This window comes from Drosophila guanche, unplaced genomic scaffold, assembly GCF_900245975.1.
Source record: "Drosophila guanche unplaced genomic scaffold, DGUA_6, whole genome shotgun sequence".
NCBI classification, from domain to species: domain Eukaryota; kingdom Metazoa; phylum Arthropoda; class Insecta; order Diptera; family Drosophilidae; genus Drosophila; species Drosophila guanche.
The window spans coordinates 407,543-435,173 of NW_022995757.1; the positions used below are offsets into that span (position 1 = coordinate 407,543).

At 43.4% G+C, this 27,631-nt stretch overlaps 1 protein-coding gene across 1 annotated transcript in view; it reads left to right on the forward strand.

The window, feature by feature from the left end:
* Nucleotides 1-27,631, forward strand: part of LOC117590284 (irregular chiasm C-roughest protein) — a 38,524-nt gene that overhangs the window by 1,245 nt on the left and 9,648 nt on the right. The gene's annotated exons all lie outside the window — the stretch shown is intronic.

The following is a 27,631-nucleotide window of genomic DNA, read 5'->3' on the forward strand; positions in this document are numbered from 1 at the left end:
GCAAAAGAGAAGCCGAACTAAATCAAACGAAAACTTTATGAAGTTAAAAAAGTGTGTTCGTTCTCTCGAATGTCGATTGAAACTGTTCATTGAATTATTGAAACCTGTGCATATTCCATTAATTTGCTAATATAATTGAAATGGATATTTAACTCGTTTCATTTCTCCTCTAACTGCAGGCCTCAAAGGCAGCAATCAAATTGTGACAATTTCCTGGCCATTTATCGAGGAATTTTTCCCAATTAGAAGAAGTCTACCAAATTCTTGTCGCACACACTGAGCAGAGATTTTGGATTTTAGGAGGACATTTATTTGACATTTTCTGATTCTTCCCCCCCCCCCACAACTTGTCGATTTTTCCAGCATGATATACGAGTTTTCCTCCCCAATGTGATGGTGGTGGGGTCTCTGGTTTCATAATTTAATTGCAGTTTAAATTCTTTAACCTTGGATACAACCAGTGGGGGGGGGTCTCTCCACACTTTTAGCCAATTGCCAAAATGACAAAACCAACAAAAAAAAACAAAAAAATCTTGTTTGCCAATCAAATTTTTCAAGTGAAGACCACAACAAAGCAACCCGAGAGAATCCAAGGGGTAAATGGCAGAAAAACAGAGCCAGAGCGACTGGTGGTGGTCAGGGGGTGGGACGGTATGGGTGATTGAGTGAAGAGAAAAACCTCAACAAACCAGACCAAAAATATTTCCCTCTTTGGCATTTTTCTTGTCTTTTCTTTTTGATTTTTGTAAGTCACAAAAAAAAATGCTTCAAGATTTTGCATACTCTTGAGGGAAAGATATAGAGATAAGGATACGTATGAATCCTTCTTGATCAGCTTTACAGTGGGAATCTGTAAACATATTGCCAATATTTGAAGCAGTCAAACGAAAAAATCTCTGATTTCCAAGCACTATTCTGGCTCTAGCTGCTCAAAATGGTGCCGTTTATTTTAGGGTATCAAATGGTGCGGCATTCCAAACAGTTTCTCACCTTTTTTTCAAGCTAAAACTTTTCTAATCAAATTAGGAGTGTGGCGGCATTTTAGAGCGGCTTGTGGACTGGGCTGTGTGGGCGTTCTGTGAGTGTGATGCTGTGAAAGTGAAAATTATCAAAGTCAATTTGCAGTCGTAGGGCACGGGGGGAAGAAGAGGGTACGTACTGTCTTTCAGTGGGACCTGCCAAATGGACAGCTTAATAAGCGGCAAGCGGGAATGGGGCAGAGTGGCAGGCAGAAGTTGGCCAGGAGTCGGTCCATGATTTGGGATTACTTTCGGCAACACTCAAGAAATATGGCCGAAATCTCCATTTTGGACTTGAGCGGAATGACTACACTTACAGTCGTGAAACGCACTCTCGGAAGGCACATAAAAATGTTCATCATCATTTGTTGTTGCCCGGCTGCTTGGGCCACGCCGAACTGCAAATGGCCCAAAACTTTACACATCTCAATGACCTTGGATCACCGCTTGCCCCCACCGCTCCCACCGCTTCCATCTCACTCCATTTCCAGCAGAAAACATATTTATTTATAAATGCGAAACGAAAATGGCAGATGAAGCAGAAGGCAGAACGCAGAACGCAGACGGCAGTGGGAGGAGGCAGCGGACGGTGGGGAAAAATAGAAAAGTTTGCTGCATAAAACTGAATTACCGGAAATTGGCCAACAAAATAAAAGGAAAATAAACGGCAATGCGAAAAAATGCTGGAAAGCATCAGGCTACAGCAAAAGTAGGTGCCCGAAAACGAGGCAAAGAGAGAGAGAGAGAGAGAGAGAGAGATAGATAGAGAGAAAGAGGAATGCGAATGCGAGTCGAAAAAAGTTTTACCCAATGCCACCCAAAGGCCCCCCGTGTAGTTCTGTGGGGAGCGTACAAGGGTATATTGCTGCATCCCCATAAGCAGGATGATCTTTGGATATTGATATGTGTATAGCTGTAGCAAAAATAAAGTAACACTAAAGATCCTTAGCACCAATTCGTTAGCAAATAATAAGCCAAAAATAACACCAAGGAACACACAAAGCTAATACCCATCTTAAACACATCCACCGATGGGTATTCCTGCCGTCTATGCAGTCGAATCTCTTGTTTTTGTTTTTACCTACTTGAATTCCCTTCCCTGCCGCTTCGCCGGGTGCGAGTGGGGGGAAAAAAGAGTGCGGAATATAAACAAGAAACTAGCGCAAAAACTTTTGCTGGAAGCAGCAGGCAGCAAAACACACACACACACACACACACACACAGCTAGCAGGAGGAGTACTACAATGGAGAGCGAATAGCGAGTGAATGGTGCAGAGATGTGCCAAATACGGAACAGAATGAACCATTAACCGAAAATATGACAAAGGCAGAAGGAAGTCCCTGAGAGAGAGAGATGCTAGAAATAAAAAAAAAGAAATGGCAAAGAAAGCGAGAGGCAAACGCAGAGAATGTGAATTGTGTGAAACTGCGGCAAACTATTTAAAACAAATATATTCATATTTGTTATCAATGCAGAGAGCGCCACGATTTTATGCTCGCATTTTGAGTTCTTTTCGAGTGGCAATCCGTGTCCCCAAGGGCGCTTAAATACTTGCTTAAAATATCATTGCAACTGCGGCAAAAGCCTTGGCCCTTGCCCACTCTCTTTTGCGAAAATGATTTCATAATTTGTGCAGTTTTCTTGAGTTTTTCATTTAAATTTCATTTTTGCAGCACATTTTCTGTGGCTGTGGCTGTTTGCTGCCGCTGCCTGGCTGCTTTTTCTTGTAATTGCAAGTGTGCCACTTGCTTTTGACACCTGCTTTCATCAGGGTAGAGGTGGGAGTAGAGGCAGTGGCAGTGGCAGTGGCTGCTGCTGCTGGGTGGGGGTAGTCATTTATTATGGCCCCGGCCCGCACCCAAGCGGGGCCCTTCGCAGATTTGTGCTCTAGGTACGAAAGCTGCATGACTATGGGCAGATTTTTGAGGCAGAAGGATATTTGGGACTAGTATAATTTATTTGTAACGTTTACTGATTTATTTTTTAATTCGATCTTTGGTTTTGCGAATTATTCACTAGGATATTCCTGCAGTGGGCTTCCCTTTTGTGGTCATAGCTCCTGTAAGTGTATCAAGAACTTCGTCCTTCGAGCGAATGTTTATGTTATTATTGTTGTTGTTGTTTTTTGTTTGTTTGTTTGTTGCTGTTGTTTCTTGCTGCTGGCTCTGTCGCCGTTTGTAATTGACATGAAAATTTAATGCCATAATTTTATTTTGCACTTGGCCTCGCACTCCACCAGCCACCCACCCTTTGCCACCTTGCCAACAGCTCACTCCTTCCTCCCCCCTCCGCCTTCAGTGGTGTTTGCCTTTGTGCTTTTTTAGATTAGAAAAGTTTTGTCGTTGTTTGTAATTTTTTGTTGTATTTTTATTTTATATATTTACGGCTGTTGGCGTTTCTTCTTATTTTTTGTTCTTTTTCTCCTTTGCCCTTTTGTTTAATGGGCCCGCAGGCGCCGCCCCGTGGGGAAGGACTAAAAAAAAGGGCATAGTTTTTGGTCAACTTGAAAGTGTTTTGAAGTGGACAAAGTCCCAGTTCCAGTCGCCGCAGCAGCAGCCCAGGTTCATTGTCATTTAGTCCCTCTTAGCGTCAAAAGTTTTCCCTTCAGTTTTTTGTTTGCTTTGTTCTGTTTCCCACTTGTTTCCCGTGGTGTGGCAAAAGTTTTTGCGATCAATCGATTTTTATTCAATAAGTAAAGCGCTCGTTTTTTTGGACTCATTTTTGCAGAATTTAATTGAATTAATTTGAAGAATTTTAAACGATTTTTAATGGAATTATCCATGCAAGGCAAAAATGATATCATCGATAATTGAAAGCGATTGAAAGTGTGCGAAAAAGAGTAAGGAAAAGTTATCCACTTACAAAATATTCATATTATTTATTTTATGCCAAATAGATTGTCAATAATAATTTGTTTGCCTCTCCATTGAGGGAACTTTCGGTTATTCGTGTGCCTTCGTCTGGGACTCTTTTCCGAGACTTTTTCCGTTTGAGTTGTATCCTTCTTGGGGTGCAAATTCTTACTTCTCGTTTTACTTTTGCTTTTACTTCATTTTTGCTGAGTGGAAAGTTATTAAAAATTAAAGAACTTTAAAGTGGTTTACTTGTAATTAGAGGCAGAGTTTTCTTTTCGTGCTTTTCGTGGTACATCGCTCCAAATGGGCTTTTCACGTTGGTTAATTCGCAGCAGCATTCCTCGGGAAAACTGTTTCACTTGCTTCATCATTTGTGTTGGGGCTTTTCTTTCTCTGCTGTTTTGCTTTTTTCTGTCTCCTTCTGATTTTGTTTGTGCCGCTGGAAGTTTGTGCCTGCCATTTGGGCAGAAAATCGCACCGAAAAAGGCAGGCTCCCGGGCTTTTGCCTTCTGCATTCGAATGTCCTTCTCAGTGCGGGCCACGCCCCCACCGACCCGCCGCAGCAGCAGCATCAGCAGCAACATGCTTAATAATTCAATTCGTAGGCCCAGTCACGGGTTGGAGAGACACGGAATACATAGCAAACAAAAAAATAAAACAAATAAGAAAAAAACACTCCAAAAAAATAAAGGCTGGAACCTGACCGAAGTTTTGGATACACTTACATGCCCAGGCATAAAATACACATTTACTTGCGGTACATACTAATGGACAATAATAGTAGAGGGTCTCCATGGCAAGTCTATTCGTTTCAGCTCCTTACTTGTACGCACTGCCGCCGCCCCCTGGGGCCAGGGGCCAGGGGCCAGGGGCCGCTGGGCAGTGACCTGGCGCACAGCCGGGGCTTTCGCTGTCCACTTCTCCACCTGACCCAAAGAATGAAGCAACAGCACACCAAAATGAGGAACACAAAATAATTTTGTTTGGTTTTTATTTCTTCGTTTTCTTCTTTTGCCCGTGTGTCCCCCGTGCTGTTTGCCATCATTTGCATATACAATTTTTGAGTGGCACCCACTCCCATTGCAGCTTCCCATTCCAATTTGTGGCTCAACGCAAATGCTGCGAGTACGAGTACGGGAGCAGTTTTACTCGGATGTCTAGCAGGATCCCTGCCACCGCCTGGGTTGATCAGCCAGCGAAAAACCATTGGGAACGACTTCGAATGACACACGATCTTAATACAGAGCACACACGGAGACAGACACATGATTTCCTGCTGAATATCATTATAAAATCTTCTTCTTGGTTTACGAATAGCGAAAAGACATCCCTTCCGGGACTCTCTTCCAAATGAATGTGGTGGAGAGGAGGCCCCCCTGAGGTGTGGTCGGACTGCTGCCCGTTGACTATCCAATCACTTACTCCACTCACTCATTCATTTGGTCATTCATTCATTCATTCAGTCATTCATTTCGGGGGCCGGACTCTTGGGTCGACTTTGCATTTAAATCAATTTAAGCGTTTTACAGTCAGTTGAACCTTTTGTGCCCCATGTCAGACACACACATGTCCAGCACATAGACAAACCCACAGGCATAGAAACAGAACAGAGAAATGAATGTTTTTTTCCGGTCTGGGGTCCGGCAGAGGCAAAGACCGACCGAACTCAACCGCAGGAGACTAGAGATGCAAAATGTGAAATGTGTGCTCACATTTTTACATGCAAGTTTTTTAGCCGCAAAACTAAAACCTCAAAAGCTAAATGCTAAGGGAGTCACTAAAGAGTCACTTCCACTCGCACTCCCACTACACGCCACTTCCACTGGGTAAGCCAGAAAATCGCTTAGTTTAAAGACAAAACGGAGGGGGAGTATCCATGGGAATTGTCACAACTTGAATGCCAGAATCAAAGCTAAACATGATTGCTGAACGTCACGAATCGGGTGTAGAAAAATTATAAATCAACAAGAGCCAAGTAAAGGCTTAAGGATGAGTCGGACAAAAGCTGATTGCTACCAGAGCGGTCCGTTATTCTCCTGCTTGTAATGCAATGCGGGTGGAAACCTGAAGCAAAAAGCACTAAGATATTCATGCAGCGGCTCTCGGCTCTCGGCTCTCAATTGGCTTTTGGTAACCCAATCACGTGCTCATCTCTAGCACACACACACAATGGAACATAAAAACGGGGGAACATTTCTTTCTCTTTCGTATCTTTTTTTTGCAACTGTGAAGCCGAGAGCAAATTATGCAGACACTTAAATATGCCATAAAATTATTCGAATTCTGCATCAATTCTTTGCATTTTTATACCTACCCAAAACCCCATCCCGCCCCCATGGCCATTTTAGCCCTTTACCGGGCGGGCGGCCAGAGGTTGGTCGAAACAATGTTTGGGCTCTTCGTTTTTGTTTATAACTCGACATTTATTTATTTTTGGCTACAACTCGGATGAGAAAATATGTAAAAATTTGGATGTAAAATGCACGTATGTACTTATGTACATATGTACATATTTATGTATGTATTTATGTATTTTCAAGGGGTCTTCCTGTGGTCTCTGCAAATAGAAAAGTTCAATGGGTTATTAATGTGGAACAAAATACTTGCAGCTGTTGGCGGTATCCTTAAATAGTTTTTGTGTAACTTTATACTTTGCATTCGGCATTTAATCATTTCATTTTGTGACATGAAATATGAGTACTTATTTCATAATAAATATCCTAGGTTCTACATTTGATTTATTCGATGGAATTTGTAATTGTAATTTACCTTTTCAACCATTTGAATTTCCTCACTCTTTGGTTTCCACTAAAAAAAACCGCACTATTTTTTCCAGAGTCTAGACATCGGCTCCGATAAAATGATTTATATTTGCATTTACATATATGCAAATTTATTTCTAATGCGCACTTTAAAGTTCTTTCTTAATTTTGTAATGAGCTTTGGATGTGGAAACCATGCCAAAAAAAAACCTATGCTGAATCGTGACAAAAAAAGGATTTATTTCATTTGATCCTTTCCCCAACAGAAAGGATGTCGATGTGGAAATAAAAAAATATATAAAAATAACATAAATAAAAAACTTCCATTGCCATCTGATCTTTTTTTTAAGTTTTTCTCTATTTTCTTTGCTGTGCTCTGCTGGTTTTAATTTGTTTTGTTTTTTTTTTTTGTTGTAACTTTGTAGTTTTTGCTGCTTTTGTTGAGCCCAAACAAGCGTGTGAAAATTACAGCTGTGAGAGAGAGAGAGAGAGAGAGAGAGAGTACAGGATGCAGGACGCGCACGGCACAAAGGACAATGGGCAGTCAGTCACCTTATGTGTGTGTGCCTGTAGCTGTGCGTGTGTGTGTCTCGCTGCCATTGTCACAATTGTTAAATATTTATAATGATACAAAACTTTTTATATTGCTGTCTGGACACTCGTGTAAATTATTGAGCTTTCTGAAAGAGAGAGAGCACCTAGGGGGTGCAGCAATTCCAGCTTCCTTTTGCACTAACCAACTTTATTTACTCAAAATGAAATGCCACATGCAACAGACAAAAAATTAAAAACCAACATTAAAAACAAACGGGAGTGGGCACACGAGTGTCAACGAGTGTTTTTATTTTTCAGCTGCAGTTGCAGTTGCAGTTGCAGTGTTGCAACAATTGTCCTGCCTAGGCAGCACTCCATGCCACTGGCCTCTGGCCGCACTCTTTAGCACATGTCCAGCCACATGGCCGCAGGACAAATTTTAATTTGCTTTCGCTGTTCGTTTTAATGAATTGGTAAATTTATATGTTTGTCCGTTTGTTGCCCACATTTCACAGCCGCCGCCTGCCACGAGGCAGCCAGATCGATATTGCAATACCTTTCCTCTAGGATCCATAAAATACATTTATCCGTGACACATAAGGAAATGCTTGCACAGGCGCTACAGCGGAGTTCTTCTCTGAGTTTATATTTGGGAAATGCAAGAAGCAGGAAATATTTACACAAGAATTAATTAAATTAATTTGAAACTATTTTCAGGCTTTAATTATGTATCAAACTATTTTATAGTTTCATATTTTATTTATTTTTAAATTATTTTCATGTGTTATTTATTTTAGTTTATGCTCCTAAATTATGTCGATTGGTGCTTGGTGCTTATCTATTTGTCAATCATTTGTACATTCAAATGTTCAAGTCTCAAAGGCTTTTCTCTCTCTCTTTGAGCACTTTCTGCCACTCTGCAAAATTGTTGATTCATTTAATATTCTCCTCGTGCATTCCGACCACAATTGAATCGATTATAAATCCCTTAACACCTCCGCTAATAACCCTTAATCGAGAGACACAGAGAGAGAGAGAGAGTAATCCTCCTGCCTATATAATTTGGCGCAAATTTTACACTGCCTAATTTTGGGGCACGCTCAAAAAATTGAATTTAATGTGCGTGCATTAATTGCTGCACGTCCAGCCGGCTACAGGCTGCCCACAATAGCACGTCCGTCCGTTCGCCCTTATGCAAAATGGTGTTTCGGTTGTGAAAAATGTTCTAACTTGTTGTCCAGGGGCAAACCGCCGCAGCAGCCGACGCATCGCCTCACCGCCGCGCACAATTGATGATGATTAATGGGAACAATGAGGCAGGGAGCAGGCATTGGCGGTGCAGTGTGACGGATGGTATGGTTGGGGCAACAGTTGGCGGTAGGTGATGTGGCTGTGCTGTGGTGCCATCAAATTGAAAACCCAATAAAACACTCAATTTATTTAAATTGCATACGATTGACAATCCCCGCCCCGACTTACGGCCAGAGCATCGATGCATCAGCAGCAGCCACACGCGCAAAATTTTATTTCATTTTATTATATTCCGTTTTTTTTCCTGCTTTTTTTCGCCCATTGTCTCCTGGCGAGAGCGGCGGCAGTGCGTGTGTGTGTGTGTGTCATGGCTCTGATTAGTTAAACAGAACACGTAATGCTTGCCACAGCAAAAGGCGATGACAACAACCAGAACGACAAAAAAAAAAGAAAAAAAAAATAGAAGCGTTGAATATGAATGAAATAACCAGAAAAGAACAGACACAAAAAAATTGGCAAATAAAAACGTAAGCAAATCACAATTTTGTGAGCATTAGGGAAATGCCCCTGAAATATTTATGGAGAAGTTTTTAAAGGCAAGTCTTAAATTAAAATTAAAGCAAGAATTTATTCAAATGATTTCATTGTACGCTAGCAAATTGGCTCTTCCCTTTCATTTCTAGGCAAGTTTTCTTGCGCAAGTTTTCTTTTAAGCCTTAATTTGGGCGTGTGTTTGCCTTCTAGCCACTATATCTCTGTGGCAATTGGTGGGTGTGCTATAACGTCCACTAACACACAGCAGCAGCCCAGCGCCTGCTGCCGTACTCCCTCCCCCCCCCCTAGCATCACGCAGAACCCATTTGTCATAAAACATAACTCAGCAATTGCCCACGCCCCAATGGGCACACGTACGCCCATCAATTGTCATTTTTATCAGCGTACCATGTCGCGCTTTCGTTACGGTACTTTTTTTTTTCGCCACCCCGTACCCTCTCCCGGGAAGGGGAGTACATTTCATGACTCGGGTGAAGAATAGAATGAAACTTGTTTCGATGCTCCATGGATTGCTTTCAACTCTGCGTTGGTTTTCCATTTAAGTTTTCAGCAGATTTTGCACCTTTTTGGGCACTTTACTTTCCCTTTTTTTTCCTGCCAACTTCTAAAGTTTCGGCTTTAACTGTTTTCCCCTGAGGCTTTATCTCCTTCTCACCCGCACTGCTTCATCCTCTTCCCCCTCTCGGGCACTGCTTCATTCTCCTTCTCCTCCAGCACTGCTTATTCCCCCTCTCGGGCACTGCTTCAATCTCCTTCTCCTCCAGCACTGCTTATTACCCCTCTCGGGCACTGCTTCAATCTCCTTCTCCTCCAGCACTGCTTCTTGTACTGCTTAGCCAGCGTGACGCTGGCTCCTCTTCGTGTGTTGCTTTTGCTGCTGCTGCTGTGCGTCTCGCATTAAAATTTTAAAATGCGTGCCCAAATTTTCGTGCCTCGCTTTTTTTTTGTTGGTTTTTTTTCTTTCTTATTTTGTTTGCTTCCCATTGCCGTTACATGTTCTTCCTTCTTCCTTCTTCCTTCTGCCGTCCGTTCCACCCCGCTTTGCCACTTGCGCGCAGCTCTTGTGGCGCCGCTTTACGCCCTCCGCTGTTCTGTTGTTGGGTTTTCTGTCTCTGGTGGCGCAACAATTGCCTGGCAACCCAACCACCCACCCAACCCACCCACGCAGCAAAAGAAACAGGACAAATTCCAGCTGAAAAAGTGTTGCATACTTTGCAGCGCCGCTTGAAGAGAACTTTAAGAGACGATTCCGCCGCCCGTTGCCCATTCTGGCTGTGCACTTGAAATTAAATTTTAAACATGTATAGAAAATATATTCAGGGAATGAATTCATTAATCTATCTATGGGCTGCTCGCACATTTAATGTTCCTTCGTCCTTTAGAGCTGTTGCTGTTGTTATGCCTAACCTTTGGCTAATCACAGAGAGCTGTGACTACTACTACACACTACTGCTGTTTGTGTGCGTGTGCGTTTCTGTGTGCGGTTAAACCAACTTCAAGCTTCAGAAGCTGCCACAGCTTAAGTAGCTTCATTTCTGACATTTTTCGGTCAAGTGTGTGTGTGGTGTGGTTAGGTGTGGGTTTGCTTTATATGACTTTAAATTGATAATTTTGTGTATTAAATCTTCAGAATATATTGCACAAATATTGTGAGAAAACAACATAGAGCCAAGAGAGAGAGAGAGAGTTTGAAAGCATTTAAGTGAGTGCCTGCAGCAGTTGCAGGATCTACTTCTTGATGCTATCCAAAAAAAGAGCTAACTACGGTAATGCCTGCCCTTGTGGCCCTAATTGCCCCCAAAGTCTGTCTCGAAAATAAATTGAACTTGGAAAACTTTGACCGAAATATAAATATTTTGTTGTGTGGCTGCCGCCTCAAGGCTTTGGTGGCAATTGGCAAATGGCAAATGGAAAGTGGAATTGTGGGGAGCTGCTGCTGATGAGCATATGGCCATTGTCCAGCCCTTCCGCCCATTGCTCATTGCCTGGGCTGAGGGCATCAATTTTGTCCTTACTCTCCAGCCCCCACCAGCTATGCCGTCTGTCCTGTCCTGTCCTGTCCTGTCCTGTCCTCCCCTCCCAACCCATCCCAACCATGTTGCTCTATTTGTCAGCTTGTGAAACAATCATAACTTCCCTTAGCCGCACATTGCCCCATTGCCTACCGGCCCTTGATCATTCCTCGTTGCATGGCCGCCGCCTGGCAGCGTTTGCGTTTTTTTTTTGTATTTTTTTTTTTGGTTTAGGTTTTGGCTGCCAACGCATGCAGAAGGCATGCATCTATGCCCCTCGCCTGGCCCGTTGCTTGCATTTGTTATGCTATTTGGGCAGCCACCTCGATGAGTCGCCTCCCTTTGGGAATGCTCCTCCACGTCCTCCTGTTGTCTCCCTGCTTTGAAAAATTCATTGAATCATACGACAAGACAGCAAACGCATTGTACAGCAAAGTGTGCTGCAGATGGGTTCTGTGGGGGGGTTGGGCTTCTGCCAACGATAACCAGGCCCAAAGCATAAAACAGCACAAACATTTCAGCTTACATTCCCTCCCCAAATGCTGCTGCTGCTGGTGCTGTTGCTGGTGGTGCTGCTGCTCCTGGCTGAAATATTGCGTATACGCAACATTTCTGCTTGCAACAAGAGGCGGCGGCGGCAGTTAGCAGAGCGTGGAGTGTGGAGTGTGTAGGCCCGTTTTGAATGGCAAAAACTAACGATGCCCCAGCCACGGACTCGCATGTCCTTATCAGCTGCAACTGGGGATGAGCCATAGAGAAACATTTGCCCCCACAAAAAGCGACACAGAGATAGTTTTTGGAGCATTTTCATGAGTCTTAGGGGAGGCGGCTGTTCGGCTGTTCGGCTGTTCGGTTATTTGGTTCTTTGGCTTCTTTGGGCTCTGTGTGATTTTTAATTATTAATGAGCCTGCAGATAGCAGCGAGAGGTTGGGTCACAGATACGTTTATTCTATGTGGATAAGCTAAACTGGAGCTAAAATGTAGCTGGAAATTGTGCATGAAAATGCAAGAAATATTAAGGAAAAGTGTGTGCTGGGCAGAAGCCTAGTCCAGCAGCGCCAGTCCCTTAGTTGTTGCAATTAATTGCTTGGCCAGAAAGATAATTACTTATTTTATTATTTTTTATTTGCTTTTTGCTTTTATTATTTCTCACAACTATTTTCAGTTTTTTCAGTTGCTTCTTCTTGAAATATATCTAGAGAACTTCTCTTAGATCAACGCCTCATACTTGAATACTCCAGCGCTACAGCCATTATCGTAGCTGCTAGATGCTAGATGCTTATAGCTGAAATTGCCATTTCCTTTTGCTCGCTGGCAGCACTTGGTTTCCGCACCATTCGCAACTGAGACCCGCACCCAAAATATATAAGAAAAGCGAAGAAAACACCTTAAACATGACATAAAAATTGCCATTCAATTTCCTCTTCAATATCCTCTAATCATGCTGAAAAGTATGCTACGAATGGTGTCTCTTCTCTCTCCTTCCTGCTGCTGCTTGTTGTTTTTTTGTACCTTTCCCTTTGGATTTCTCTTTTCCACTCCAGCTAATAGCTGCCAATGCGAATATCTTTCTATCAAAATTAATATTTCACAGGGAAAACCATCGACAGTGGGGGTGGGCGTGGCGGGAGGGTAAGCCATTTCCTTGGACACATTTATATTTATCAAAATGGTCGTTCGTTTTTTTCCTTTTAACTCCCCCATTCTTTTTGTTGTGTGTGCCTAGGAACGACATGACATAATTAGCCAAAGAGAAAAAGAAAGAACAGCACAGAAAAACACAAATATATGCAGCATAAAGCAGCGAGATGGGCGTGCCTCTGGCATTAGGGCGTAAAATATTAATTTCCACTTAAATGAAAAATTATGCTCAATTTAAGCGAAATTTGTATGGCTGGCAAATAAATTCTTGCGCATAAATTTATGTGCCCCCGTCCAGCACCACTCCACTCCACTCCACTCCACTCCACTCCACTGGACGCTAATAACAATAATAATAATAATAATAATCAGCAACATTAGGGCGGGCCATGGGGGCGTGGCAAGCACACACACACACAGAGACAGGAGAGGGGGAAAAGCTAATGCGTGGCTATCGTTGGGCGATTACAATTTTGTTATTAATTAGATGCGCCCAAGCGGACTGGACGCGCCGTGTAATAATTCACAGCTCTCGTTCACTGTACACCTGGTGTGCACCTGTCTGCGTGTGCGTGTGCGTATGCGTGTGTGTGTGAGAGAGTTGTTAATGTGTTGAGTATTAGTGAGAGTTTAGGCCGTTTGGCTTCAAATGAATCATTGAGCAGTTAAAGCGCACAAAATCTGAAATGGCCTTTTGAATGATGACATCCGCCCCACACCCCCATAATTAGAGATTATTTCGTATTGAAATGTAAGCAGAAAATAGGAGATCCGATGCCCCATACGAAGTATCAAATTCGATAGACAAATAGCCAAATATTTGTAGCCAAAAGCGATGCCAAAATGTACACCCCGCTATGACCCAGCTTGGCACCAGAAAAAAAAAGAGGACACAAATTGCTGCAAAGCGAGATGTATGCCCGGGCATTAGTTTTGCCGCAAAATTGAACAGTGTTCCAGCATTTTGTGGCCTCGGCAATATTATCCATCCCATTCCCATCCCCACTCCANCCCCCCCCGCCCGCGGGCGTCTTACTTTTTTTTTTTTTGTGCGTCCGCGCGCGGCGGTTTTGTTTTTTTTCCTTTTCTTCCCAAACTTTTTGGGGGGGGGGGGGGGGGGGGGTGCACCCGCACACAACGAGGTCAAATCAGACACGACACGCCTACTTCGACATTCTGGCAGCAAGCAGCGCTGCTCCCCGTGCATCAGTCGTCAGTCAACTGCGTCGTCCGTGTCCTGTATCCTCCACTGCACTCCACTTTAGCTCATGGCGGCAGAGAGGGGGTGGCGGGTAGCCATCAGTATATTGGATAATTGGTCAATGTGCAAAATCATTCGACACTTTTGCCCAACTATTTGCAGCAGCCTCTCGGCTACCAAACATTTTTTCATGCCTGCCTCGTGCTGCCTCTTTATTTTTTCTGCCCCGCCAAATGGCAGCTGCAAATGTTTGCCCGCTCTGTGTGTGCCAGTTAACTATTTAGTCACACTAATTGCAGAGGTTTCCAGAGCGGCTAACAACAGCCACAAGTCGAGCCAAAGATTCAAGTTATAGAGACTTTTTTCGCACCCAAAGATTTTAATTGCTGCTGCTGCTGCTGCTGATTTGAATTCTCCTAAAAGGTATCCAATAGTCGTTGTCAATATATTTTGTTGAGTCTGTTTATATTTGTCATAGTTCGCTGTAGTTGCGTTTGTTCATTTTGTGTTTTTGCAATTGGCGGGAAATGTTAATTAAATCAGTTTCTAGTTTACCCAACCGGCGATTGTGGTAGTGCCTGTTTTTGTTGTGTGAATTGTTGTAATTGTTGCTTGTCCGATTGCTTTGATGTTGCCACACTGCAACTGCAACTGCAACTGCAACTGCAACTGCCACTTATTGATATTCCATTTTTGTGCTGTTTTTTTGTTTTATTTTTGGATAAGCCAACAAGTGAGCACAAAACTGCGCTAGGAAAAAAATAGAATGCACAAAAATGTAGGTACAAAAACTGCACACAAACCTGTGCCAAAAATGTGCAAAAAAATGAACAGACAAAATCGTTGTAAACATTGATTTAAAATATTCTTCCTCTCTCTCTCTTTTCAGGTGAGTTGACCAAATAGTGCTGGATTGGAGTGCTGTAATTACAATCAATAAGTGAGTGCAGTCGAATTAATTGAAATAGGTTGAAAAATGAAACTCTGGCAGGGGACTCTGCTCCTTCATTTAAGTATCAAGCAAGCTAATTCTGTGTGGAAAGATGAGAAATGTACATACTTATGTAAATATGTACAGATTTATGTATTTACTTACAAGTATTTAGCTGCCAAACTTCACAGAGCCCAATAGCACAATTCGTGTCTTAGAAACTGAAGAACTAAATTTGTATGCCAATTAAATGTAATTATTAAGAACATGAACTGATGCCACCAGTTGGACGCTTAAGATTTTGCCTGCCCTTTAAAATAGTTTTTACTCAAATTATGTAAATTCTATGTTTCTCTTTCCCCCCCCCCCCCATCTATGCATTGAAACGCTGTTGGCTGGTACACAAATGCGGAACGAGTTGAATTATTTTTTAATTAAAAAATATGCCATGGCCCCAGCCCCGCACCGCCCCATGCACCACCGCATGCATAAGTAAAACAGGAGCGAAGCAGGAAAAATATAAAAGACATTCCCCCCATCTCCCATCACCCACCCCCTCCCCTCTCTCCTACTGTCTCTGTTCTATCTTCAGTCAAATTCATTTTAAGTTGAAATTTTTTATATTTATTTTTTGTTTTTTTTGTGTATATTTTGTTTTGTTTTGGCAGCAATATTTTTGCAGCAGCTTTCTTCTCCACCTTTTTCCGGCGTTTTCTTTATATATTTTATTTGTGTTGCTCTGGTAAAGGAACCAGGCTCTGCCCCTACCTCCCCCACAAGCCACCCACTCACTCAGTTGAACCCTTTTCAGCATCCAACCCACTGCCAATGAAGCCCTTTCTGGCTTAATGCCTTCCTAATTGAAAGTTGCAAAAATTACAGGTGAGGCAGCGTGCTGCTTAAGAAGAGAGCAGAGCAGAACGAGACATAGAGGGAGAGAGAGAGCGAGAGTGAAAGAGAGAGAGAGAGAGAGAGAGAGAGAGTGAGTGAAGGAAGAAAAGCAAACCGCAAATAATACCAAGAGGAGGAGGAAACTGGAAACAAAGCTCTCCAAAAAGGGAGGGAGAAATGAAGAGTAAAGCTGGGGACAGGGAAAAGGACAAAGAAGAAAGGGGGAAAAGAAGAAAGCAATAAAAAGGGCAGCGAGAGAGCGAACTAACCTGCTTGGATGCAGCGGCAAAGGAAGCAATGAAAAAGGTTGGAAAAATGCAAGTACAAAAAATAGAAAAAAAATGGGAAAACTCTTCAAAATGTTTATGAAAAAATGTACCGAAAATGTGCTAAACAATATCTAGAACAAATATTAAAAATCAAAAAGAAAGCAGTGCCAAGAATTCCCAGTTTGATTTTGAAACCAAGTCTCAAAGGAAGGCAGACGGGGTACGGGTTCTATTATGCTGACCGCGACTGTGACTGTACGTTGAGGTAGGCTCTGGAAAAGAGAAGTGGGAAATCGAACTCTGCAGCCGCCATTACAATCTCACCGCAAAGTTTCTGCTTCAACTCTGCTCTAAATGTATTTCTCTTGCCGTTCCATTTGAAACAAATTTCAGGGGCAAGTGGGAATCGCCGGGAAGCGATTTAATTAAGTAGGCGTGGCATTTGATTATAATCATCGCCCTTGTCGAACATTTTGTACAACAAATTTCTCTGGCAGTCTTTATTTAGTTTGGCCTTTTTCCCCATTGAATCGATGGATGGACGGGTGCCGAAACTCGCCAGAGAAACTCGCATCAATAATTTACTAACAAAATCGTATGCAAAGCAAAAGTTTATCTTCTGTTTTTTTTTGTTTTTTTTTAAGAACTTGCAAAGTGAATTGTTCGACAACTAAATTAATTTTAGTCCGAAAAATGCATGTACAAAATATAATTGAAAAATCAACGAAGGACGAAAGACGAAGGAAGAACAAGCAAGGAGCCTGGCAACAACTGAACTACTAATTTATCTGCAAATAATCGACTCAACTAATTTGAATGCACTCGCAGTACACATTGACTTTAATTGGGTTTTTTGTGTGCATGAAACACTCAAACAGAGACATTGCCAAGAAATAGTTTGCACTTGGGACTAAACGAAGAAAATTAAATGGTTAGAGGATCAGTTCGCAGCCTCTTTAGTTCGATTTTTGGCATGAACATAGCTCATGTCGTGTAGTCCTTTCAAATGCTCATTATTCTTTTACTTTGATGTTTATTTTTCGTTGAATATTATTTATTATTTTGAATTTGGATCTTTCATTATATCTCACTCCCAGGTAATTCATTAATTGTTCATCTTCCATCATTTTTCATTGGCTGCATCGACATTTTCTGTAAAAAGTTGATGCTCATCTCTCGTGCTTCGCTTTGGCTGTGCCCAAACACCTTCCACCCTTCGGGGCCAAATCATTCACTTCAACACTTTTCATTTTGTTCGTTCATCTAATTAAGTGATTAATTGTTGACCCACCACGCCCACTCTGCTGGTCCTCTCGCACTCTAACTGTCTGTCTCCCTTCCATTCCTTTGGCGCTGTATTCCTTTGGTCCTGTGGCCCCATTTTGCTGCTCCTTTGGCCCCGGTTTCCTGCTTCTAGGGCCCTGCCTTTTCCTGCCGTTTTCCCTAAGTCAATAGCATCAAAAACTTTTCAAATTCTCATAATTATTCAAAATTGTTTTCTGCCTAATTTGAAGTCAACGTTTTGCCTTTGCCTTTGCATATTTTATTTTATTCTTAATTTCTAGGCCTCTTTCATTTGAGAGCCAGCCACCTTCTAAACATCTTCAGAGCATTCTTCCTTCTACTTTCCTCGTCTCGATTTCGTTCTCTTCTCTTTTGTTGTTTCGCCCTAGAATTTTGTGTGTTTCTCTTTTTTCCTGCCACTCTGATTAATGGGCATCCTGGCAATTGACAAGAAATTTTGTGTTAGCCCTCAATGGAGGGAGGGAGAGGGGTTGGGAGGGAAGACCCTTAGAAGACCTAGAAATAGATGGCGAAACGTTGCCAAGAATTTTTGTGGCTGAGCCAGAGACAAGCGACAATGAGGACCGAAATTGTCACAGATTTTTCTTCGTTTTTTTTTTTTGTTGCTGCTGCTGGCCTGCGGCATTGAAATATGCAACAGCAAAGGGCCAGGGCTGGGGCATGGCTGCTGGTGGGGGACATACCAAAGGTAGCTGCCAATTTATTTTGCATTTTCTTGGCTGATTTTGGATTTTTGCTTATATATTTCTTTTCCTTTCTTACACTTGACAATGTCTCGCATACCTCGCACCGCTTGACTTTGGGGGCATATTAGTTGTCTAGCTTTAAGTTCTAGCTGTGCGTCTTTTTTTTTTAATTTTTGTTTAGCTGTCAGAATTTTTTACTTATTTTTTTTGTTCAATTTTGTGTTTGTTCCATGTCAAAGCGATTTTCCAGGAGTCTTTAAACTTTGCTGATTTTTCGTTTTTAACGCGACATTTTGCTGCAGCAACTTATGCATGTATGAGGGAGAGGACAAGATAGAGAGGGAGTCAGAGTCAGCTGCAGGCACCACCTGAAGGCAGGGGGATGGCAATGACTTGGGGGAGGTGACAACTGGTGGCGGTGCCATGGAATTCCTTGCATAAATCGCATTGATACGTTTACAACACCCCGGGCAAGGAATAAAAAGAAGGAAAATAAACGATGAGAGAGAGAGAGAGAGAGGCGAGCTGAATTTTTGCCTTTTGTTCGGTTGTTCGGTGCCTTGGCCACGTTTTATGGCCAAAACCTCCTCTGTGCCCCGGCCAACCCGCCGGCCACTCTGCCCTTAACCTGCACGTGACATGAAAGAGTCTCGCTTGGCTCCAGCTCCAGCTCCAGCTCCAGCTACGGCTCTGTCTCTGTCTCTGCCCCAACTGTGCCCCGTTCCGAGACGTGTCCGCATTGAGGTCGCTACACTCCGAACTGCGACCCGGGAACTGGGAGCTGCTGGGCTGCTGGGCTGCTGGAACTCTCTCCAAAACTTCAAGTCTCGGCCTGCACTATCCAGCCTTAATGACACGACTGAAGTATTTTTTGGGGGTAAAAAGCAGAAAGCAGAAAGCAGTTTGTCTGTGTGTCCTGGTAGGAGCTCTGTGACAAATGAGGCCGAAGTTTGGGGGTTGCAGGATGCCTGCAGATAGTTATGGATAGAAGTGGGCTTAGGGCGGAGTGGGGGGAGTGCAAGGACATCACATGTGAAGAATGATTTAGCATGAATTTTGTATAGTGGCAAAAATTCAACGTTGCAAAATAAATATTTGATCAACGATTTCCAAAGAGAAAATTGTGTGTGTGTCTGCCAGCTGAGAGTTAAGTAAACTGCATGTAACATGTAGTAAATAACTACATGAAGTCTACATATCTCTCTCTCTCTCTCTCTCAGTTATCCCTGATCTATCTCAATTTGTTTTGGTCTCACTCCCTCAATCCAACTCTATGATTGACTGCCAAAAGCGAATAATTCAAAGTTCCTAACAAACTTTCGTCCTTCTCCTGCTCCTTGTTTTTGTTTTGGCCATTTCTTTTACTTGGATTTCCTTTCTGGAACTGGCTGCTAGAGAGTAAGAGCGAGAGAATTTATTTTTATGACTCACGCACTTTTGCGGCTTCCGCTTAGCTGCTGCTCCATCAAAATGGAGCCATCAACACCTGCTTAGGGAGAGAGAAAGAAGGAGAAAGAAAGAGAAAGAGCGGGGAGCATGGTGTGGGCATGGTGGAGACTTGAACGCAAGCCAGAACAGAAAGGGAACAGAAAGGCAGTGAAAGTGAATGTGAAAGGACTCAAAAGCGAAGAAATATTTATTTTCGGAAGGCAGGCAAAACTTTTGCTTTGAGTTATGGCCGGCAGTCGGCGAAACTCAATTTGAATAAATTGTTGAAACAAAAAAACACACACGCACACACGCACACGCACACACACACACATACTCACACACATGCAAAACACAAACTCAAATTTTGGAGCCAAACAGAAAGAGCAAAGCCATCAAATTCAAGGCTGAGGAGAGCGAGCATCCGACACTTTGATACCCCGTTGTTATGGTTCATAATCCGGCTATAATCCTGTAAAATTTCAAGATTTAAGCAACGTCATTCGTGCGGAGTCCTTCGGCCGTTGGTCCTGCACAAATATGCTGCTGACTGATGGGCAAAGGATGAAGGCAGAGACCACAGGCCATAGGCCATAGGCCGACAATCGCTACAGGGTAATGGACAAACGCTGCGTGTTGCGGGTGTGAGGGGGTGTGGCGGGGCGGACTGATTTTTGGGTTCTTATTTTTTTCTTTTTTTTTTGTTTGTTTGGCAGTCCATTGAGGCTGCCAAACTTTTTCGCGTTTTTCCACAGACTTTCAAATGAAATTTACAACGAGCCATGTGGGAAAAATATCGTCCTTTTCGCTGCCCCCTCACGGTACTTGCCCTGCCCATTGCCTGCCTGCCTCCTCCCTTTCCCTGGGAGCTGCAATTGCCAACAGTTTGAAATGTTATGGGGGAGTGGAAGCCCCAACCCCCCAAACCCCCAAACCCCCTTTTGCATGTGTGAAGAATCAAGACGCATAAATTTCCACAAGCAGCCAAACAATAAGTACAGTCTGCACTGGCCAACAAAAGACAACAAATTAAATAAGCTTGAAAATTACAGAACAAATTAAGAAGAATATTTTGAATAATGTAAAATAAATATTTAAAACAATGCAAAAATTAATCATACAAAAATCCATTGATGCTTCACTTACTTCCACACTTGTATCATACATTTTCCGCCATGGTGCAGTCTTCACTGTACTTGCAGTAAAAAAAAGGGAAGCTGAATGGAGACGCCCACGCGGCTTTTAAGCTTATTTACTGCTTATATATTTTAACACTCACTCCCCCCACCCCCTCCGACTGCCCTTAGCATACACAATCCAAGGCCTCTTTCGGATATGCCCCCCACCCACGTCCAACACCCCACCCGCGCAGAGCCCTACAGTTCGACAACGAACGCGAAATGAAACCAAACAACAACAAACGATTTCCCCTCTGCCGCTCTCCACACTCCGACGCCTTCCCTACAATATATTTTATTTTTCGGCAGCACTTCCGCTTTGCCCGTTGCCCGTTGCCCCCCTGCATCCTGCATCCCCCGCATCACCAAACCCCCGCTCAACATGACAAATGGCTGCAAATCGTCTTCCTGTCGCGACCGCCGCCGCGTTGACAGCAAATGGCAATGCTGCCAGGCAGTGCAGAGCGAGAGAGCGAGTGGAGAGTGGAGAGTGTACAGATATAGCAGCAGTGTATGCTATATTTTTTTATCGTTCTTTTTCATTATTTATTTATTTATTTAGCATTTCTTGTACATGTACATATATTTGTGTCGATATATTTATTCCTCTTTCTGGGGCTCTTCTGTTTTGTTGTATTTTATGCTGTTCTCTGCCCTGCTTTAAGCGAACGCGAACACCATTCTTATCTGCAACTTTTCCGTTTACCAAGCGCGGAAATCAGAGAGGCGCAATTTCATCTTGAGTCCAAAACTAAAAGAAGCCCATAAAAAAGAGCACCAAATACACCTGTATAACATGAGAACATTTCTCTAAGATGTGATTGAAACTCCAGTGATTTGAGTGCTACACAATTATACAGCTACATAAATCCATATAATATTAAATCATTCCCTTGTCCCACATGCGCGCACACAACAATTTCCCACCCACTTCCCTGCCATTCAATTAACAACAAACGACAAGAAAAAACATTGTCATGTTTTATAAACGCTTTGGCGAGGTGGTAAATATTACATTCCAAAAAGCAGATATTGGTCGCATTAATATTCAATATTCGTGTGCCCGATTCTACATTTGAGTTGGTCAGCCTGCCAGCCCTGCCCAGATGCTACATTTCCCAACCCCCAACAATAATTTTCGATTCAATCGATAGAAGAAAATTGTCAGTTTTTTTGTTGTTCATAAACGCTTTGACCAAATTACAATCCCTACCAGATATTACCATTAACAGAAGAAGTTTTCATGCCTCTGCCCGCGCACTCTTATCAACAATTTCCTTTTATAAAAAAGACAAAAAAAATATATATAAATGTACTTTGTCAAGTTTTGATCTGGGGGAGAAGAATGGGAGAGGAATGGCAGCGGGACAGCGTGCACGGTCTTGGGGCGTGTCCTGCAATGTGGGAGGAGGTGGAGGTAATGGCCTAGGTGAATATGATTGTTGCCAACTTAATTGCCGCAATTAAGTTAGCGGTTAAGGACCCAGGGACTGAGCCAGGGACAGGCACAGTGTCCCATTGCCCACTGCTCGAGAGTCAGAGTTGGGCCACCTCGAATGTCCTTACCCATCCATTGTTTAGCGGTGGCGGTGGCGGTGGCGGTGGCGGTGGCGGTGGCCTTCCATTGCGTTCATTATGTTGCCGTTGCTGTTGCCGTTTCCGTTTCTCGTTCCATTCCATTCCGTTTGTTCTATAAATGTTTTAAACATTTTAATTAGTTTTAATAAACGCAAGGCTGAGCGTCACGGCGCGTCACGGCGCGGTGCGGCGCGGCAGAGAGGTGGCTAAAAAACTGTTTGAAGTGGCTCGACTTCGTCAACAGTTTTGTGTCAGGTCCGTGTCCGGACCCTCCTGCTGGCATTCTCCCGCTGTCCAAGCTGCACACACGGCTTGACAATGAATTTTCGTGAAAAGGTCGTCGCCCACTTTTTTGCTGTACTCTGTACTCCTCGTATTTTGTATACTCCTTCTCCTCCTCCGCTGCTGCTGCTTCTACTGCTGGGAGAGTACTACCAGTTCGTTGAGTCATTTGTGACGTTGGAAAGAAAGTATTTCCGATCAAATGTCAATCAGGTCATGGAGTACAAAATGACGAAAATGCAAAAGCATTTATAAAATAGGAACATATTTTTTCTCTATTCCTCATCTTAATTTCTCCAACTTTAAGTGTATATAAAGTTCGGTTTGGCTAAGCTTCATTATATTTCATGCATTTCCTCCTCCTCTTTGTTTCGCTCTTCTTTTTCTGTGAGAGCTTTGGCAGCTGCTGCTGGCTGTTGGTTGTTGCTGTCGGCTGTTGGTTGCTGCTGCTGCTGCTGCTGCTGCGGTGCCTAAAATGGAAAGAGAGCGAAAGCAAGAGAGAGTGGGTGAGCGGGCGAGCTTTCGCTTCAGAGAGAGAGAGAGAGAGGCGAGCGATGAGTGAGGTAGAGCGTGGGTGCTTTGTGTGTGTGTGTGGTCATTGAGGCGTACGCGTAATGTTTAGTCGGTGGTCGCTGATGGGCTTGCTGCTCCTCTCCTCCCCCCAGCTCTCTGTCAGCACACTTCCTGCTCTCACTCTGTGCTCCTCTTGCCCTTCCCCTACACTCTCCTTGGTTCATTCCTGCCCGCTACCTGCTCGTTTCTCTCTCTTCCTCTCCCTCTCCCTCTCTGTCTCTTTGGCTTTGGTTTGGTTCGGGGTTCTGTTTTCTGGTCGTGCTGCGGTCGCTGCGAAATTTCCCGCTTCTAAACTAAGTTTAGTTAGTCGCTGTTGCTGTTGCTGTTCTTGTTGTTGTTTGGGTTGCGTGTTGTCAGTGCATTGTTTTTATGTACTCCTATCCCTATACCGCACTACCGCGGCTACCACTAACGCTTTCCTCTCTGTTTGTGATTGGGTCTTGCGGCCAGGCACTAAATAAGTTGACAAGACTCTGCGGGACACACACACATGGGTGGGCTGTGGTTGTGTGGCTTTGTGTGTGTACATCGCAAAAGGTCACCCAAACCTCAAAAGGCTTGAAATTGGTTTCCATTTGAAAAGGTATGCCTGGGGGCTAATTTTGCTCTCGTGTTAAATCTGTGGTGGTTGAATTTAAGTTAATTTTGAACGTGGAAATTGCATTCAAGATCATTTATGGATCTTTCGAGGAGATAAAGCTATGGGCTGGCTCTTTGGCCTACAATTTATTCCCTCATATTTTTGCTCTGCTCTGCTCTGTCAATTCCCTGGGATTAGCCATAAAGGAGCAGCAACAAAAGTCACAAAATGTGCCGCAGTTTCTGCCTTTGACCTGACCTCGTTCTTTTTTCTTCCTGTTCTTTTTTTGTTCGGCTGCACATAACTTTCTCTTCAGTGGATTTAGCTCGGTTCCCTCAAAGGACAAAGATCCTTGTGTGTGCCGCTGGCTCTCCATCAATCGAAGTCGCATTTTCACTCGGTTTTCTCCAGGCTCCCCTCCCCGCTGTGCCCATTTAGTCGCTGTGAATCGTGGAAACTGCGATAACTCCCAGCAAGAGAAAGAGAGCAGATTTTTGCCTTTCGTTTTATATTCCTCGCTGACATCGATTTGGTCGCTTTTCAAGTGCACAGAGTTACCCCAACCACATCCTTCCCATCCTTCCCAACCTCCCCTTCCCCCTTCCCAGTGTTCTGTTTTGTTTCGGCTTAGTGCTGTTCCTTCGTTCGGGGGGGGGGGGGCTTCTCCTTTTGTTTTCTTCGCGACTTTTGTTGTTGTTGTGGGATATCGCAGTGCGACATTTGCATAAGCCCGCAGCAAATCCCCCCCACCACTCACACTGCTGCTCATCCATGTACGAGTAGAGTGGAGTGTCGCTGTATGCGTGCACACCCACAAAGGCACAGGCACGGCACTCTTCCAACGTTTTGCACTTTATTATTTACTGCATTTCCAATATCCGCGTCCTCGTCGTCGTCGTAGTCAGCGCCGCTGCTGCTGCACCTCAGTGTCCATGTCCTTAGCTATATCCTGCACCCAGTCATCCTTCAGCCATCCATTCGTACCTCTTCGTCGTTCACTCATGCGCAAGGACAAAATGCATTTCGATTTTTGTTTCTGTTTCTTTTTTTTGTTTGCCCCCATTTCGATTCGGCAAGATAACTAATCAATAAATGATTGCAAATGTTATGCACTGCTGAATGTGACAATAGTGCGAGTGAAAACGCGTAAAATTAAAACCGAAAAAGGTGGCACGAAAATGAAAGCAGGCAGTCGCGTCTCTAGAAGCGTCTCACAGCGTTCATCCTCGTTTCGTATGGCATCGGTAATGCCATAACTAATCAATAGATCAAACATTAATGAACATTTAAAAGAGTTTCAAGTGTCTTTTTGTTGTGTTCGTTTAGCCACTCCACAGCTAAACTGAAATTTACATTCAATTAAACAATTTTCGCCCATTGATTTTCCCGGCACCACTACTGGTGTTGTTTTTGCTTTTTTTCCGCATTTTGCTGCTTCTTTTTGTATGCTTCTTTGTGCTGCTTCAATTTGCTGGTAATCGCTGGAGGCGCCACACTGTATGCAGCATTTTGTTATGCAACAGCGCTAAATCAAACCAATTGAAAAACGATAGCAAAAAACAGCTATTAAGCGTGAGCAGCAAAAACCTGGGGAAAGTTAATACGTTGCTCGATTAGAAATGAATATTTATGACCATAATTAGCTGGAGAATTAGAGGAATTGTTAGTTGATTAGTAAATTTAAATAATAACTCACGACATGGGAACTATTTCGAGTCTTAAATTTGGTAAATTGATCATGGATTAAAGGGAACAACAAGGAATACCTGTGAGCTATCCCATACAAAAACGGGTAGCCATGTCCTAATTGCTGACAGGGCAAACATGAGCCAGAACTAGCAGCAGCAAAAATATTTAAATGAAGGCGCAGAGAGAGGAGCCGGAGGGAGTGCAGGGAGTGCAAATAACAATACAAAATAGCAGCAATAAGAAGCACAATTGAAACTAAGCAAAACAAAAGGGCAAAAGCAGCAGCAGCAGCAGCAGCAGCAGCGGTAGAGAAAGAAGAAACAGAAGCAGCAGAAGGAGAGCGAGAGGGAGAGGGAGAAGTGGAAAGAAGAAATAGAAACAGAAACAGAAGCAACAGCAACAGCAAAACGCAATGAAGTTTTGCACAATTTAGTGCACATTGTTGCCATTTAGTTTGCTATTTTCTTCGTTGTTGTTGCTGCTGTAATGGAAAAAATTGACTTAACTGTACCGCAACAGCAATAATGGCAATAGCTGTGCCACCCACCCCAAGCCAGCACCCCTTTAGGCATTAGAAAGTCCTTCCCAGCAGGCCCCAGACACGCCTTCATTTCGTCTAACCCTTTTGCTTTTTTTTTCTCTGCCGCTGCTGCTGCTGCTGCTGCTGTTGTTGTTAGGAACTTTGTGCCCATTATTGATCCATAGCAGAGCATATACAGCTACATATATGTAGAGACTACCTTAACAGAGGGGTGTAACCTACTAGGTTGGGGTGGCAGGTCTGGGGCTTGGCCCTCTGGGGCCTGAGTCTAATATGGGTCTTTATTTAATTTAATGCCATTTTGTGCCACTGCCACAGAGCAACAACAACAGCAGCAGCAACAGCCACAGCAACATAATAGCATTCAAAGTAATAATCCCCAATGAAAATAGACAGAAACAACATCAATTGTTGTTCGGTTTTGTTCTCGTTTTTTTGTGTGCATAAATTTCCAACGTGGAAAATACCCCAAAAAAAATTAAATGAGAAAGGGAACAGGCGATGAGCAAAGGGCTCATGGCTAGGCGATTGCGAGAATGCTGAAGACAGGAGAGGAAATAAATCCAGAAGAAAATAGAGAATTCTGCAGACTTGGTAACACCAAAGAGAAGATGCAGCCTAAAGAATTAGAGCAGATAAAATACCAATTAAAATTACAGAAAATTGTTTGCCACCTGCTGCAAGCGGAAGTGCAACGTGAGGAATGGCGATTCCTTAAAAATTAAGCAAATAAAAAACATATCAACAGCAGCAAAACATATCAAGGAGTAGCAATGTAACACATTACTGAGAGGACTCACAATGCCAAGAAAAAAACAGGCTCAGTCATCAAAGGACGCGCTGAGACGCGCACTCCTACAGCGCCCAACCCCCAGACCCACTGTAGTTGCTATAATTTTGCGACTGTGGCGGGTGTGTGTGTAGAGTGTTGAGTGATTTAACAAAAGGCGCTCAAAATGAGCTTAAATTCCCCAAATGCGCTTAGGTACAAATTTTTGCCAGCAAGCAACAGGAGCCCTCCCCCCTCCGCCACACATAAAGAACAATTTAAAGCGTTTAAGCCAAGTACGAACAAAATACAACAGAAAAAAGAGAAGGGAGAAAGGCGAAAGCAGAAACAATGCAAGCAAAGGGTGGGGTAGGGGTGTGTGCGGGTGTGCCCCAAGTGTGTGTGCGAGTGTGAGCAAGATAGTGGCAAGGTAATTGCAATGTGTGTTGCTATGTGTGTGTGTGTGCGTGTGCAACACTGCGCGCCAGCTGGCTGGCTGGCTGTCAGTGGGGAAGACTATGTGCCAAAAGACGGTAGAGCATGGCAGGAGCGAACATGGGTTTCTCATTTTTTTGTTATTATTGTTTGGCGGGGCAGTGGTCGGAGTGAGCGAATAGGAGATAGAAAAAAGAACCTGCCTGCTGCTGCTGCTGCTGCTGCTGCTGTTGTGTAATAAACCATTTCCTCTCTTTTTTTGTTGCTTAAAATACGCCTACAAACATGCAGAAATGTACAAATGGAGGCGCACTTTTATGGCCTGTTGTTCCACTGCTCCACTCTGCTGCAGGCATCAAGTTCTGTTGCTACAGTCTTGCGACTGACATTGATTCCGCCGTACACATTTCCCATTAGGCAATGACATCATATTGAATGAATTGACACACAAACACCCACACCAATCATTTCTAGGACTTGCAATTGCAATTGGAAAAAAGCTTATAAAACACGCAGAAAGATCGCCAGCTGATCGTTCGGCTCCAGGTTAATTTACGTACAAGCTGAAGTTTTCCGCTGTGGGGAGTACCACCAACAACGTATTCACCACGCGCTCAGCGAGAGACAAGCGCTACAAAGGGGGAGAGAGTGAGATAGAGCAAAT